The 13,314-nt window shown below is 43.2% G+C and overlaps 1 long non-coding RNA gene across 1 annotated transcript; it reads left to right on the top strand.

Annotated features, from left to right (window-relative positions):
• The first annotated feature begins 8,526 nt into the window (after positions 1-8,526).
• On the top strand, positions 8,527-9,672 carry LOC126516409 (uncharacterized). Its single transcript, XR_007596042.3, has 2 exons — positions 8,527-8,737; positions 9,575-9,672. It is a non-coding gene; the product is annotated as an uncharacterized lncRNA (long non-coding RNA).
• The last annotated feature ends 3,642 nt before the right edge of the window (positions 9,673-13,314 follow it).

Below are 13,314 nucleotides of genomic sequence, written 5' to 3'. Positions count from 1 at the left end.
TAGGTTCTGTGTTACTTGGCGGAAAGCCGTGAGTAGTGGCGGTGCGGCAATGCGGCTTTGGCCTCGATGAGCTCTGACACTACAGAATCTGCGTTGTGTGACCCGTGCTTTCTTGAGAACCCGGCGGTGGTGACAATTGAAATATCGAAGTGGCCTAGCGCCTCGGCAGCGAAGTTCTGCGAACCGCGATGTGGCGTCGCCGTGTCCGACTTTGCTGAACGGACATCGAGGGATGTGCTGCTCGCTGCAAGTCATGTAAATGCAACTGCGTCGACCTCCCACTGTTCAGCGCTGAATGTGTGTTTGGTGTGCTGTGCTTGAAACGAGTGGTGCAGCCGTGCAGCGGGGGTGGCGGAGGAGCAGAGTGGCTTAGGGTTTTCGTTCACAGACATGTGCTCCCGTCTTGGTCTCATTAGCGGCTGTCGCGGGATTGTGGTGTACTAGCTCCTTGCCTAGTATGAAGTTTACGACACTAACACACAGCATGTTCACGTTTTTCCGCGCTATATGTTATTTGCATGACGGCCGAGTTGAAAACGAGACATATAGTGTTCTTTGCGTTCGTGTGTTGTAAATTACGTTCTATTGTGGAAGTTCTGGGAGTCTTATTACGCAAGGAGTGCGGACGTAAACACAAACACATAGGTGTGTCTGAAATTTTGAATTAACCATAATACCCTTTACGACTGATAAGTGGGCTACACGGCCTGTGTGAATCAGCTACCGTATGTTGCGACGCTCTTTCGTGTGGTAGAATGATGCATGGTGCGCGTTTATTTCTGTACTTTGTAAAAACCATTTCTTTATTCACTCAATACAAATGTACGGCTTCTTCGCCGCGGTACAGCTTAGTTACGCGGTGACGCATACTAAAAGTGGGAGGGGGCTGCTATCAGCCAGCATAGTATGTCCACTTAGGCGACCTGAGAGGTGCGGGTGCGCGAGTGTATAATTAAAGAACTCTTATTATGTCCAGTGACAGTGAAGATCATTAACTGTAGCACCAAAGTAGTGGACCACTACCAGAACAAAGGCATGTAGTATGCCCATCTCAATTCTTGTGCTTATGCCAGTCTTCTTTTTTACAGCAATAGCTGCTATGGGCTAACTCCCCTGGTTGTTCTGATGTCTACTGGTGTTGTCACTGGAATTCCCGAATTTCTTCCTAGAATATTGCAAATAATGTTCTCATTGTGCTGCGAGGATTCAAACATACGATCAAAAGAGTGGCAGTCCACAATTCTACATTTCAGCCACTCTGAAGATACAGTCGGGGTGAATACTGATCCCGGAGAGCGTGATCTAGCCAACAGGTGCCTAGATTGGCTAACACCTGCTCAATGTCTGCGTACTGTATATAGAGCTGGCATCCACACCTTCAAGTTCTTACACATCACCTTCCCACTTGTGAAGGCAGTCCTATGTTAAGTTTTCTTCTTGCATGTGATGACAACGATTGGGTGCATCTGCTTCATTAATCTTCTTCTAGTGCTTGGCTTCTCAGATTTACTGGATGGAGCTGTTGGTGTCTTGTTTTCCTCAAGCAAAGCGTGAGACATAGCAATGCGTAGCCCAAATATAGATTTGAGAAAACCAAAAAGAATTCAGCAGTAAGAAGCTAAAGGGTTGTTTTGGTGTAGATCAGTGGCTAAGTCCGGGTATGAAAGAGGAGGAAGAAAAGCCAAGTCTTTCCACTTCAACACTGAGGCACAACTGCCACAAATAAATAGGACTCTTACTTATTTTACTTTTTTAAGGAGATTACCGACTTGCATTGACAAGTGTTCACTTCAGCAAACACTGCATGAAGTAAGCTTCCTGTGCATATTTCACCAGCTACTGCATCATTGTTTCACATTATGAGTGAAACTGCAATTTTGTTTATGCCAGAACTTGCCCAATTTTGTGTTTTGCAGTGGGATGTTAGCAATGCTAATAAGGCACCTAAATACTCATGAATAGTAATACAGAGAAAAAAAAGTAAGAAAGCAGTGGCTTTTTGTGCGTAGACTATGCATACACCTGGTGCTCTTATGGTCATTTTTTCCCTATCCGCTCAGCCATTCTAAACAAGAAAAGTTTATACACAATTAGTTTATACACAGACCACAACTAAACCACAGGTATCGTTGGTAAGCAAAGTATATTTATTCAGTGACATTTTCTGCAGCCCTGCTATTGAGCTTTCCTTCCTTCCTTTTCAGCTGTGCAGGTTCATTAAGAAGTGATGATACAGTTTGACAATTTTAATCATTGAAAGACTTAGCGAAACCTTTTTCGGGTTGTTTTTTCTTGGTTTCAGACTCTGCAGATTGCATTTTAAGGCATGTTTTCTGTGTTTGTTGCTTTTTCTTTATGGGTAGGGCATGTCAACATTTTTTACACCATTTCAAGTATGTGGTGCCATAGACTTCTTAGATGAAGTCTTGCCCTTTCATTCTGTACAATATGATGTCGGTTTTTTTGTGTCCAAGGCCGTTTTACAGCGTGATTGTAGCATTTTGCTAAGTTTTGCCTCTATCACCTAAGCTTGAAAGATTGCTACCCACTGGTGGTGGCATGACACATGTCACGTTTCTTTTTCAATAAAAGGAAGTCTGTCACTTATCCTGTGCACTGGTTGCCTTTTGTCTCTTTGAATTGCAATTTCTTGCCTATATTTGCTCTTTTGTTGCATTTCAGATTAGGAATGGCTATCATAATTGACATTTAACCACATTGCACACAATGTGGATGATATGTAATTGCAATATTTGGCCACCATAAATATCATAGAAGTAAATAATTCAAGAATAGTGCCTTTGCATGGTGGTGCAGCCATGAATTGTGGCTATAAGGTACCAGCGCTGCAGATAGCACTGCTTGTGCAGAATATAGTGCAGCTCTACTACTTTCAAACATCATTGTTTTTATCTGCATTTGTATAGCTCCAGTTTCTGTGAACAACACACATCTGGTGGAAGGGTGGCTTGCACCTGCAGTTGGGTACAATGAATAGCCAAATTTCTGCCCGTTTTCATGTTATTACCATATTAGTAAAGGCAGTCGTTCTTATAGTAGCCTGGTTGCCCAGTGTAAAAGCCGCAGCAGGATGTCAGGATCTCATACACATCTTCAGCTTTGCAGGGGACACAGCATCTGGCACATAGTTTGTCACAAGCCATGTATTCGGGGCAAGTTGAGTTCACTCACTAGCAAAGGGAGAACCAAGCTTGTCGGATATGAAGTAAACGGCCTGTATACTCAGTGGCCTTCATTTCGTGTGACATATGTGGTTATAGCGACCCTTGTTTTAAGTATTTCTTGTCTAGCAGCGGTCGTTTGCTTTTTGAAACACTCAGGATAGCTTTCAGCAAGCTGGACAGGAATAACACTGAAAAACCAGCAGATGTTAATTGTCGCACTTATCATGCGAAGCTTCATACAGTATGATGAGGGCGTAAATAAATGAGGGCGTTCCTCAAGGCCTTGTAGCACATGTTACACGAGTTTGGAGCAACATGATGTATAGCACTTTTTTGATCGCATGCTATAGGTTAAGCAGGTGTGGCCATGGTTGAAGTGCAGTGCAAGGTCAAGAAAACAGATATCTATGAGCAGCACCCTGGTAAGGAGACTCTGGGAAAACTAGTGGGAAGCCTGTTGAACATCTGATTGACTCACTTGCTGGCTCCACCAGGCAAAGTATGATAAAGAGAAGGAAGTCATCAACACATCAGAAGGTTTTTACATATAAACAATGTGCTAAGGTCATAACATGCCAACAAGTCTTAGTGCGCAGGCTATGCACGACCAACTACATATTGTAACTAACAAGGATGGAGTGGACAAAAAAAGAACAGCGGCTCCATTAATTTAGTTTCACTGGTATCGACAGTGTTTTGTAAGCGTACATTGCCATACTCCCCAATGCCTTCTTGGGTGACATCAGCAAAGACCAGCTTGAGGCAAGGGGTAATAGACGTCTTTACAAGCTAAAAATGCATGAATGCATGGACAGCACATTGTGTCCAAAAAGTAGGCACTTCACAGGGGCACTGGAGAAGGAACAGGTTATTAACAGTGGGCAAAGACAAGCTACTAAACACCCAACACTGTTGCCATGTAACGACCTCTGAAACAATCCCTCTTAAAGAGGAAATCATCTTTGTGTATCCATAAAGAGGGCAGATGGGCAAAGCCCCTTCAGTAATGCTGCCAGCTTCAAAAGCCTATTTTGTACATCCTGAATGCTTCCTTCTTAAGACTTTGTTGGGTGCAAGCATTCTACTGTCCAAAAGCTGTCATTGAGAGCACTGTTGGTTTGGTGGCAATAAAGTTCAAAAGCAATTGCAACAAACCTCCCTTCCAAATTGGCCTGGATGCTCACGGTGCTTATGAAGCAGCACCATGAGGCAAGCAAGGTGAATGGATGCCTCCAAGCCCTTGTTCGTTTATCACACTGTTCTGTTAGTAACAACCATGAGACTTGAAACCAACAAGCTCAAGCTCAGCACTCGCATGGTTACTGCGGAGGATTCATAAACAGCACAAAACAGAAAACTCAAGGGAAAGGATAAAGCACCATTTAACACTTAGTATTGCTACAGCACACCCCCTTCTTTTATTTTGTCTGGTCGTGCTACATCTTTTTACTATATATAGGCATGAACTTAGGTGATGTTCCCAATCAGTGTCCAATATTTATATACACTATCTGCTGGTTCAATGGTGTTCTAAACACTGCAATGGAAGCTTCAAGTAGAAAAGGTGCCTGGAAGAAAAAAAAAAGCTGTGCTGCAACCATCTTGGCAACATCTTGTCCCCTTATTAAAGTTGTGCTTTCATATCAACTTGAGCCCTCCAGTTTAGAGTAAAGTACCAGTGCGCTTATGAACAATGAATCAATTCTCAAAGAGCATGTGCAGTCCAGCCAAAAGCAGGGGCAAGAATCTGCAATGTGCTCCTGCATTGAAGGTGAATAACACGTGCCATAATGGCGAATGTGCTTTAGTAAGCTTCATTGCAATATTAATTTGTAATGTACAAAGAATTGTCGATGAAGCTTACCACGAGCACAGATGCGCTTGCAAATTATGTCACAATTGAAAGTAACGAGCACAGTGTAAACCTATGTGCCGTTTCCACTCTTAGTATGCTTTACTGCACGATGCTTATTTACACCCCTGCATTGCGGTGTAGCAAGCTACAAAAGAACGGTTGCATAATTAGGCTTTTTACGATTATCTTTCTCGCAATACACTATTATTTCGCGGTGAAGCCTAAGCAATGTACTGCAGTGAAGCATACTAAAAGTGAAAAGGGGCCACTGTCACTAGACATAATAAGACTTCTTTAATTATGCACTCGCGCACCCGCCGCCTCTCAGGTCACCTAAGTGGACATACTATGCTTGCTGGCTGATAGCGGCCCCCTCCCACATTTAGTATGCTTCACCGCGTAACTAAAATGTACTGCGGCGATGAAGCCGTACATTTGTATTGAGTGAATAAACAAGTGGTTTTTACAACAGTAAGAAACGCGCACCATGCATCAGTCTACCACACGGAAGAGCGTCGCAATATACGGTAGCTGATTCACACAGGCCGTGTAGCCCACTTATCAGTCGTAAAGGGTATTATGGGTAATTCAAAATTTCAGACACACATATGTGTTTATGTTTAAGTTCGCACTCATTGCGTAATAAGACTCCTAGAACTTCCACAATAGAACGTAATTTACAACACACAAACACAAAGAACACTATATGTCTCGTTTTCAACTCGGCCGTCATGCAAATGACATATAACGCGGAAAAACGTGAACATGCTGTGTGTTAGCGTCGTAAACTTCATACTAGGCAAGGAGCTAGCGCACCACAATCCCGCGACAGCCGCTAATGAGACCAAGACGGGAGCACATGTCTGTGAACGCGCAAACCCTAAACCACTCTGCTCCTCCGCCACCCCCGCTGCACGGCTGCATCAATCGTTTCAAGCACAGCACACCAAACACACATTCGGTGCTGAACAGTGGGCGGTCGACGCAGTTGCATTTACATGACTTGCAGCGAGCAGCACATGCCTCGATGTCCGTTCAGCAAAGTCGGACACGGCGACGCCACATCGCGGTTCGCAGAACTTCGCTGCCGAGGCGCTAGGCCACTTCGATATTTCAATTGTCACCACCGCCGGGTTCTCAAGAAAGCACGGGTCACACAACGCAGATTCTGTAGTGCCAGAGCTCATCGAGGCCAAAGCCGCATTGCCGCACCGCCACTATTCACGGCTTTCCGCCAAGTACACAGAACCTACAACCAACACACAAGCAACGCACGCACGATTACATGAACAACGTGGAACAACGCGCGGTCCAGAGAACGACCACGCCGAGGACGAACACGCTCGGCGCCAGCATCGCGCCTTCTCAAAAATCCCTAAATGATACGGTCCCTAGGCACCTAGGATCAGGTCACGTGAGGGATTTTTGTACGACAAATAGACGCACGCAGCAGCGACAAGCGATCGTACAAAAGCCTAGTGCAAAAACCAGGCTCACATCAATCTGCGCTCGAAAAAGCGATAGCATAACAGCCTAGTGCAGAAACCAGGCGCACACCAATCTGCGCTCGGAAAAGCGCGCGCAAGCACGTAGCGAGCCGCGCCAATCCAATCCAGAAGTCAAGAAAGAGGGGACGTAATGTGTGACACTAAGTTCAGTGTTACCGGAGCGTTTGCCAAGTCTTGAGAGGTAAGCAATTTTGGCGCTTGCGCGCATTCTTGAAGCTTGTGATTTACGTAATGAGCGTTGTGTAACTAGCTAGAGCAAAGCGCTTTCCTATTGTATGTTAGCCATGTTGCTGTGCACATTTAGCAAGCAATTTCACGAAAGCTTCCTCTGATGTTACAGCGTACTTGCATTCTGCTACCCGCCTTGATTGCTATGCCTGAATGGGCACACAATTATGAAAACATATTGAAAGTTGGTGTTCGTTCGGTAGTTTCCTGGCAAGAAGTTATTCGCTATATAGGCATTCCCGCAAGTACAGTACATGTGTAATGTATGCGTCGATGTATCATGGGCTTCGCGCGTTGACACACGATTGCTATGTTTGACGCTTAAGCAGATAGAAGCTTGTATGAAGATTTTTGTATGTATATAGTTCGGTTTGGAAGTCCGCGTCGCGAGAACCTGTGTGTATTGTTTATGTTCTTGAGTGTCTTCGCGTATTTGTCTTCTATGTTACAGAGCTGATATAGGCCGATATTACAATAACGAGGTGCATTTTTAATCTAGACATTTCAATCAGACGCCGGCCTTTAAGAAAGACAGACCAACCAAATCTTAATAACGAAATGTCAGCTCTTGCAATCGTAGGTTACGGCAGTGCGTAATAATTTAAAGACTGCGATTTTGTAGCGATACTTACCCCTCGATTCTATATCACTCTTCTCGCCCACCGCTAACGGCCGGCAGCTGCAGTACGTAGCACGGGCCGGGGCGTCGGTCAGCCCACTAACGAATAGCGAAAAGGAATACCATCGCTACAAAATCGCGGTCCTTAAATTATTACGCAAATTTTGTGCACAATGAGATGTTATAAACACACCTTGCATGTACATGAAAAAAAGGTTTACAACAGAGATGACATATATGCATGGGCACATATATGTGTCAATAAAATACCCGAGCGTCTTTCTGCCTAGAGAAAAAGAAGTTATGTCTCCTTGAGGGCGTGGCTGCTTGTACTAATGAACCTCTAAGGGAAGGTTTTCTCTAATCCCTATTTTTGATATCTAAATGCTTATGTGGCATGTACAAACTGCTTGCATCAATTTCTCATTGGGATGAGCTGTCTAAAATTTAATTTTCAGTAATAATTGCAATAATTAACTCATTTCACCTGTCTTCTAATGACTAAAGTTCTACGCTTCTACCTTGACAAACCTTTTGTGAAATTAGTTTGATGAGGCCCAATATACAGGGCTTTCTAAATTGAAGGTATCAGTACCTATTAAAGACTATGCTAACTATGAAAATGCTGCTTGTGTATGTGGTTTATTCACTCTGTCAGACAAAATCTTTACACCCAAGTGCAGTCAGTAAATTGAAAACTGCATGTCTGCAAGGGGAAGTCAGAATTGTATTTGAAGACAATTGCATCTTGTTTTATAGTTCTCGAGCACTTGTGCGTCACTAATCGAGCACAGCTTGGCCCAATACTCGATGAGGCTTGAAGCTTTCAATGTCTGCTAATCACTAAAACAGCACCAGATCTCACTCTGTGTCAAGGGGTGGCACACATTTGCTTAGTTCTAGGCAGATGCATGTCTTTCTTTCGCATTGAAGTTCCCAATACTTTCTAGTCTTACGTAAAAGTATACAGCTCAGTACAATGCATGTATGGTATACGTAAGGCTGCTTTGTTCTTTAAACCGAATCAACGAGAAGCAGCGACTTCCGTTTTTCCAAACCTTACCCTACTTCCTAACCATTCCTTGATCAAACGTGTATAAAATGAATCTGTGTTTGTTGTATTCTTTCACAGGTAGACATCGGTGACGGTGTATAGGTTGAAAAGGGCATGCTGAAGAGGCTGTGCCCGGATGCTAACAACTCAGGCTTTCACTTCGCGGAGGGCCTCCTTAAAGCTCCTTTTTCAATAGAAGATGTTGAAGGGAGGTCCTTCTTTGGGCGGCTGTCAAATGCCTTCCACAGAAGGATCCGTTGGATTCCAAGAAGGTCAACACCATAGTAGGTATGTGTGTCACAAAGAAGCATCTTAATATTCTTTGTGCAGTTTTCAACAAAACTCCTTTCATGGCAATTTCAGTGCTATCTTAGGGTATACTCCTTTCTTTCCTGCTAAAATAGCTATTAACCTGATTATAATAGCATACTATAATGCAAGCTTTGCCACCATAACTAGAAAATTGTCATTACTGTTGGCATATGTATTTTTGTGATAGAGGCCCTGGTCATATGATTGCACTGATAATATAATTTCCTGTCTTGTGGAAAGCTAACATGTTTAGTAACAAGCTCACTTTGACAATGTCTGCCTGCACAGCAAAGGCATTTTCTAATCTTGCTGTAGAACGTCCGTAATGCCTGTTCAACTGCTTACATGTTGCTTGTATCATTTCGTGGTTCTTAAGTGCAACACAAAAGTCAACTCTTCTATGTACCTGTGCCCAAGCAAAGCTGCAGCACTGTTATGACTGGCACCTTGCCTTTCCTAAGATAATTCACACATGAAACTTCCATGTACTGGTCACAATACGAATATCGAAGTTCATTAAACTGAAGTTGATTTACAGCTTTTGTTTGTAGATGACAATTGGTATGATAGAGTTTATGTGTCGTGCATCTGTTGGTGGGTTACGCACATCCATCACGCTCCCAGCTTTAATGCACTAATTCAGTCATTTCATGCATTTTTTGGGACTTTGCACAAAACAGGTGGAGATGTTTAGAGCTCACAGGGTTGAAAGCTTGTCTCTTGTGCACTTCCTTTTTAAGAAACAGATGCATGGTGTGTTGCAATGTCACTGTAGCAAAACTAATATATTGCCTTTTCTCTTCTCTTTTCTAGACTACACAACGCAACATTTCAGCCTACTTCCAGGGCAGCTGGAGAACTCGTCCTCCTTACTAGCCCGGGGATATTAAATGGATGTGTTCAAGCACAAATGGAAACCTGTCTTCTTCTGTTGCATGCCACACCTAGCGACTTGGCAATCACTATTCGCCACACACAGATAGTTGACAGGATGTTACTAGCAAGTCTTTAGGATATATAAAGGTGGTTAATAAATAGTCGCTGCACAGTTTTTAGGAAGCAAATAAAAATTTTATTCAGAGATAATCAAAGCTTATTTTTGCAATATATAATTGCAAAAGTAATAACCTCTGAATAAAATTTTTATGTACTTCCTAAAAACTGTGAAGCGACTATTTATTAACCACCTTTATACATCCTAACGACTTCCTAGTAACATCCTGTCAACTATCTGTGGCGAATAGTCGACAGGATGTTACTAGCAAGTTGTTAGGATGTATAAAGGTGGTTAGTAAATAGTCGCTTCACAGATGACACTTTCTACCGACATAAGATAATAAACAGTCGGTAAGAATTCTATCGACATTTTATATCTATACTTTCAATTCAATATCGGTGGCCAATAGTCGGTAGGAGGTTACTAGGAAGTTGTTACGGTGTCTAAAGACGGTTTATAGAATGTCGATAGGTTCTAGTAACTTTTATCTAAAGACGGTTTGTTCAATGCTACTAAAAAATTTTGTAAGGGAAGGATTGATTATGTACCGGCGGAATCCCTTTATTTATTTGTACATAGTGAACGCCTCTGAAGTAAAGACCACTACGACTAAAACGCTTGTGCAAAGAAGAAACTTAAGCCTTTTCCCGGCGGCTGATTGTTGCTTTGCAACCAACAACGCCTAGCGGTATACCACCAGTGCCCTCCGCAGACGTCGCCGAAGGTGCGCTATGCGCGAACGCTCACGACAGTGCTTGTTGTGCGCTGGACAAACGTGCCAATGTCAGAAGTAGTCATGCACACTGCTGTATACGAATCGCTGAACTGGTGCGCTGCTTTTCGTAGAGCATCAGCGGATTCGACGGCTCACTAAATGTCGCCTCGTTGATGACGACGTGATGGTGCAGTCGTAACTGACGACCGACAAAGTGTTTAAAGCTATCTTGGCTGGAAGGAACGCGAATGTCAACGAAGGCAACAGGGATGAAGATCCTGTAAATCAATAAAAGTTTGACTGCAAGTGAAGATAGCGGCATTCGACGATCTCAGCATTACTTTAAGGAGCTCCTGTGTTACGGCGTGCAACATACATGCAGTGAACTGTGAACTGCAGTCGCACGTTTTTTGTCAGACGAAGCGTGCAGAAAAAACTTAGGGACATACATCCCTAAGCTTCTATGGAATTTATGTTAAATAAAGGTTGTCTTTTGTTAAACGTGCTTAGCCTTATGTATTTTTAACGGTACGGTGCGCGACCTCTAAAACTAAGTGACCTGTATAACTGATCACTTGGAGGTTCCGAGCCCTTCATCATAAAGGCATTTGACTGTATCTGTGGAGCTCAACAAGTATTAATGCCAATTTCTTCCTTATTAGTGCTTCTAGCTGGCGCAATGCTGGAGCGCAAGTAGGATTTAAACTTTTTATAATTAACAATGGATTCCCTTGTCCTTGAACTGATGTTAATGGTCTTGCAACTTTAAAGAACGCCGAAAGATGATCACTCTTTGTATAGATATTAAATGTCACCAAAAAAGGCACGACAACACTTGCGCTATAAAATTTCACATCTTACACTGAACGACATTGCCCACGGAGAAAAAGTAGGTTGTGTAGTATTTAAGGAGAGATTTCTGTGTGTGGTTCCGTCCCATAGACGTGGGCCGCTAGCGTCTGTTCTGAATCTCTGTGAAATGTGAGGTGAGTTAAAGTCACCAGTAATCATTACTTTATTCTTGCAGCTAGCGAGAACACAATCCAACTGGCGTGTATTGTGAACGCCTGGAGGGGAATACGCATTTATGGTAAAAAATGAACGGTAACCTGGGATGCTCAATTCTAATGCAATAATTTCCCATTCTGCGGACATTAAGAGAAAATATATTCTCGCCTTTTGACAAAAGTTAGATAATAAGAAAATTATTAAACCACCTCCTATTGAAAGGCGATATAACCAAAAAACAATTGAAAACCTTCAAATGAAAAATGTTTTCAGGAGTAAGTCAGGTTTCTCGTAAGATTATTATGTCAGAATTAAGCTGTGTAGTTAAGCAATGTAAGTCCGTTGAAGTGGAAAGCAAGTAACGAGAGTTCCACTGTAGCATTCTCAAAGAAGCTATGATGACGAAGATAATCGCATTACTTCAGTAACTGAAGTCTCCAATATACTTCCTTTTAAAACATAATTAGAATTAGAATTACCCAGTAAGCTTTCAAGGTCTCGCATCATGGCCTATTGCCATGTCATTCTGTCAGTCTAACTCCGGCGAAGGGCAAGGATTAGTTCGAACAGACGTCTGGTCTGATCTGTGATTCTGTACTGGGACTAAAATATACATCTGTTCTGCGGGACAAGAAATCGATTTGGCGATCGGTATTGCAGCTGTTTTGACAGCTGCATCAGTTGAGCGGTGAACACTTGCGAGAGACACTCAGTAACACTTGTAACAATATGTTACTTAGCTTTTGTCATTACTTTTCCCAACTGTTGACTCGACAAGTTCAGATAAATTAGCTTCATTTATTGTAGCTTGCCTCACAGTAACGCCATTATATCCAAAGAACTTGTCCTTGAGCCCTGAAATAGCTTCTTGCTGCGAGCATCCTCGCCTGTCAATTACCTATAGTACCTGTGTTTCATTAGCTCTTGCCGAGCAGTTTGAGTAGTCAGCCGCATGGTTTTCTTCAAACAGGCAGAATATTTCAACTTCAGCAGTGCACTCCTTAGGGAAATGATCTTCGCCACAGACGCAACATAGTGAATTTCACTAGCAGCCCCCCTCGCTTCACAATCGCCAAAACACCAGCAGTTGGGACATTGAAGACAACGAGATGCGAGCGGCTCTGCTTGAAAAATGAGTGGCCACACTTTCGATACCGATGTACCGGAGGTACCGGCAGCATACTTATAACTGATTTAGTGGCAACTTTTTCACCGTTTCCATGGCGGTTACGTAGGTATACACTCATGACGCCAGTATCAGACAGCTTCTGCAGGGTGTCAGTTGAACTTAACCATAGGTTCATTCCTCGAGCAAAGCCTTTGGTGCATGCCAGATGAGGCAGTATAAAGACACTAAACGGAACAGACGCTAAATTCTTCCACTTCATAAGGACTGCAACAGAAGTCTAATCTGATGACATACAAGCTATTTCACTTCTTTCAAAGTGTTCACGAACATTGCTTATGATGTGGAAGCGAGATGTGAAAGCCTGGAGCTCTGCCTGAATAGCATGCAGGTTTTTCAGCCTCATAAATCTCCCGTTCAAGGGCATCAGCGTGGCAGGGATGCAGCTTCTGTCCCTATATATGCTCCCAAAAGGAGCTCTGTCGCGCATACTTCCGTCATTTTGGTGCACACGTATGCGGTGAAGTCATTCATCAAGCCCGCAAGAGCCGAACTTGCAACAGCGTTTAGGCGTCCAAGGAGACCGTGGCAGCGTGGCGCGAGGCGGTGCGAAGGTATTTCTCATGACTGTGTGTTAGTCAACGTATAGCGACGGAGTACGCGCGCTTAAGTCGCAGCTACGAAATGTATCGCACTTGTCGGATGCT

Source organism: Dermacentor andersoni, chromosome 1 (genome assembly GCF_023375885.2).
Source record: "Dermacentor andersoni chromosome 1, qqDerAnde1_hic_scaffold, whole genome shotgun sequence".
In the NCBI taxonomy this organism is placed as follows: domain Eukaryota; kingdom Metazoa; phylum Arthropoda; class Arachnida; order Ixodida; family Ixodidae; genus Dermacentor; species Dermacentor andersoni.
This window is presented reverse-complemented; position numbering and strand designations above follow the sequence as displayed.